We start from the raw sequence: 4515 nt of genomic DNA, 5'->3' as shown, positions 1-4515 counted from the left end.
GATCCTGCCACCTACTGAGTTACTTAGTTAAGTTTCTAGACTACTGAAATTAACACAATGCATCAACCATTATACTAAATTTTTGCTCTATGTTTTGAAATATTCTTGTGGTTCTTAACCTCGATTGTCAATTGGACTGAATTGAGAGAGGCTTAAATACACACTTCTGTGTGTGTCTGGACCAGTGACTTACAAAGGGGGGACCCAGTCTGAATGTGGGCAGCAGATTGTAATAGGACTGGGGTGTAGATAGAAGAAAACGCTGGGGAGATAGCTCAGTGGCACAACGCCTGCCTGGCAAATGCAGAAAAAGCAGGAAAAGGCAAGAATATACACATGTGCAGACTTGACTCCACTTGAATAGATGCATTTTCTTCTCTGGCCACTGGGACATTTGATAACAAATTCTTCCACCTTTGAATTTGAATTTATGCCAACAACTTCTAGGGAGTTTCTAGGTTTTCAGCCTTGGATGGGGCTTATATCACTGGTACTTCTTTTTCTGAGCTTTCCAACTTTTAGACTAAGCAACTTTTTTTCCTGTAGCCAGGAAACATCCATTGCAAGTCTAATCCTGTATGCCAAACTGACAAATCTCCCTCATATAAAATATGATATTCGTTCTGTTCCTTGGCAAAATAATGATAAATAAAATTCTTATGTAATGCACACAGCAATTCATAAGTAAAAAATTATGTAAAAGTAAAATTATATGCACATAAGTTTGAATCAAGGAAATACTTTAGCTTATGAACCCATTTTTTTTTTCCAAATAAAAGACAAGACTAAGAGTTTCATTTGCACTATAATTTAATCAATGGCATGATGAATGCTTTTGTCTGGTTTTTGGCAATATCCACCCTTTTCCTATAGAAAGAGTTTTCTACGTTAAGATTCATTAAATAGCCCTCAGGTTGTTTATTTGTATCTGGAGCTTTGTTACTGAAACTTGGAACACATTCTTTTCCTTTATTATATTTTCCACAAATTCTAATGCTATTCAGTCAATTATTTCATATAATGTCATTATATTTCTTAGTCTTCTAAAAATTTTAAAAATATATTATCAGAGTCACTAAATTTCTCGCATCTTACAAAGAGTAAATTAAGAGTATCTAATGGACCTCTATTGTGTGTTTCTTTAAACAGTCCACATGATGGATTATTAATACTCTATTGTCAGATAAAGTAACTATAGGAAGTATGGGCTCAAGCAAATTAAAAAGTCAATTTCCAGAACCACTAATGCCAACAGAGAAATTCATCCTGGGGCTAGGGATGTAGCTCAGCGATAGAGTGCTTGCCTAGCATGCACAAGACCCTGAATTCAACCCCTATTACCAGAGAGAGAAAGAGAGACAGACAGAGAGAGAGAGAGAGAGAGAGAGAGAGAGAGAGAGAAATTGATCCTTACAATTCTATTATCTGGCCCCACTTTTGGTACCAAAATCTATATTATTTAGGGTTATGTTGAGGAACAGAATCGGTAGAGAAATATATGTGCATATACAAATAGTAATTCAACAACTTACATTTCTACATGTATTTATTATGCCCGCTTATAGGATCAGGTCCAGGAGATCCAGAGGAGGAGAGGATCCAGTAATCACTAAGAAAAAACAACCTGGAAGCTTCAGAGCAAGAGGAATGAAGAATGCCACACTTGTCAGATACCAAAGACCTGGCAGTTCCCTGGAGAGTTGCTGATATGAATCTGCATCAGAAGGCTGAGGAAACCAGAGCCTAACATTCACAGACCACAGCAACAAAAGATGCCTCTGCTCAAGCAGAATGGGGTTCCAAAAAATTCAACCGATTCTTTGCTTCATTTTTATTCTACCCACACAGCAAGACTATTAGATGTTGCCACCCACAATCAAAGCCTGTTTTCCCAGTTCCGTTTGCTGGCCTACACTATAGTCATCCATCTAAATACTCCAGAGAGATATGCGGAAGGATGCTTTATTAATCTGTGAGGTGTTCATTAATTCTATCAAACTGACAACATGATTAATGGTCACAATAGATGTTATACATTATACTATACATATTAAGCCAACACATAATATTGCTTCTTTATTTTACCCAGTGAAATGTAAAAGTTCAATGTGCTTAATCTCTGCAGTTCTCTGTGATAATACTGCTATGTGTAATAAAAGATATTTAGCTCCTCAGTATTCCTTAGGTTTCTAAATTTTTACTGTGGAAATATGGTTTGTTTTAGAAAAGAGTTTAGTCAAATTAATCTATCAATTATTTATTGTTTAATATTTTAAGCCATAAATATTTCAAGAGATAAAGCTCAGCAGCAGTTTTATAAAATTATGGATCTATTATTCATAAATAACTATTTTTATGACTAAGGTTTTATGAATAGTGTCCAAAATATAACATAGTTATTTTTTAATTTTACTTGTACTGGCCACTGCATGCCTCTTGCATGCTCAGTATGCCTTCTACCATTAAAAAGTTACATTTTAATATAACTTTTCTAAATGTTTATGTTCAAAGGAAAAATATTCTGCAAGTAATACTTTGAAATGGAATTTAATAGCTAGAATTTTAATTTCTCAATGAAATTTATATCCATATCAAATTTAGAACATATTGACTTTTAGAGAATGCTAATATCAAGATGGATAAAATATACATTCCTAGCAAAATATTCTTAGAAATTTCCTATCTACTGATATCTTCTATGGTTGCATGATAACTAAAATATTTACATTAACTTTTTGATAATTTATAGCAATGTGTATAGTCTCTTAAGGGGAACAGTAGCTGCTTTGCTGCTTTTCCCAGTATTAATTGCATTGTGTGAAATAACAAACTATTGGGAAATCCTAATAATGAGAAAAATGATGATTGTAACTTTCTAGTGAAAACAGATAAAATGATATAAATTAACTGGAAGACTACAATTTAAATAAATTTCATATTTGCAGGCATAGTAAATTCTAAACAAGTGAAAAATCCTTAAAATTGAATGAATAAACCAGCCACATAATATTTAAATAATTTTTAACTTTATATAATGTAATTTTCCCATTAAACAATAATATAAATAATACTAAATGATAAATAGAAATAAATTTGGATATTAACTTCAGTATTGATTAAATGAATCATTTTTGGAACTCAAGCAATCTGTATGTCACAAGTACTATATTTTACCTTTATGTCTGACAGAAGTTTAAGAAAAACTTTTTATCTATTAGGCTGAAAGAATTTTGTGTCTTTTACCTTCCTTAATATCATGCAGAAATTGAAAAATAAAAAAGAAATACAAACAAAGCCTTCTATTTTTGGATAATTTTTTTTACTGAATTTAGGAATATATAAATTTGAAATATTTCTTAAAGTCACTTATGATTCAAAATTTGAGTGACAACACACAGAAAGAAATGATAAAAGGAAGAATGCAGAAGGACTACTAAAGGAAAGCCTGATGAATCTTGCTACCATGCAAACTAACAGGTTTAGATGAAATGAGAAAATAAACTGGAAGCATTGATCAAAGTTTGATATAAGTTTCATTCGCGCTGTGTTCTTCAGATGGCCAATTAGCATGCATCTTGCTAAGGTCTAAAATTTTCATGAGATCTACATTTGGTAGATATTGAACTCTAGGCTCTAGATTTAGAAAAATCATGTTCAGTGGGATTAATGTTAGAACTATCCAAATAGCCCAAAAAGGTTCCCCAGTTCTTTCATTTTTCCAGATCCTTAGAACTTTTTTCTAGTAAGATTATATCACAGATTGTCCTTACAGCAAAGTGAATCATACAGAGAATTCACATACCAGATGCTGGCATAAGAGCTTCCACAACAAATTGGAATGCTTTTCCCTTTTAAATTTTATACTTTGAATATATCATGTAGGCACATATATTCTAGTAAAACATTTAGGGAACTACTTGATATGAAAGGGTAAGCAAAATTCCCAAAGGCTTTGAGGAAATTTTCCACTATGAAAATATGATGCAAAGATTAGCAAACAAAAAATAAACAATAGAAAAATGGTAATTCATTAGAAACAGAAAAAACTAAATAAAATTTCAAGTAATTTTTTTCAGAGACAGTAAAATAAATTTCATTCATGGGAGAAGAATAAGAGGATTAATGAAAAAATTAATCACAGATTAACACAAACCTCAGAGAAATTTTTTAAAATGCTGGCTTGGTAGGTAAATTTTTAAACACTCTCAAAAGGTGAACAAAGTAGAGATATGGAAAAGAGGTAAGAAATCACACGCAATTAAATTATACAGCCATATGATAAACTTTTAACTTAATACAAGTTTAGAAATATAAATTAGGAAATATATGGGAGCTAAACTGTCCAAGAAAATAAAGCATATAAGATAATAAAGCCAAAAAGAATACCAAATGCAAAGTATAGTTGTCATAAAATGAGTAGGCTTACAGTAACACCAAAATGCTCCAAAGCTAAAGAAAGGTAGAAAACACTAAATATGCATCCAAAAATAGAGAGGATTTTAATTACTAGCTTAT

Source organism: Chinchilla lanigera, unplaced genomic scaffold, assembly GCF_000276665.1.
Source record: "Chinchilla lanigera isolate Chin_1 unplaced genomic scaffold, ChiLan1.0 scaffold00003, whole genome shotgun sequence".
Lineage (NCBI taxonomy): Eukaryota > Metazoa > Chordata > Mammalia > Rodentia > Chinchillidae > Chinchilla > Chinchilla lanigera.
Note: the sequence above shows the minus strand (reverse complement) of the source record.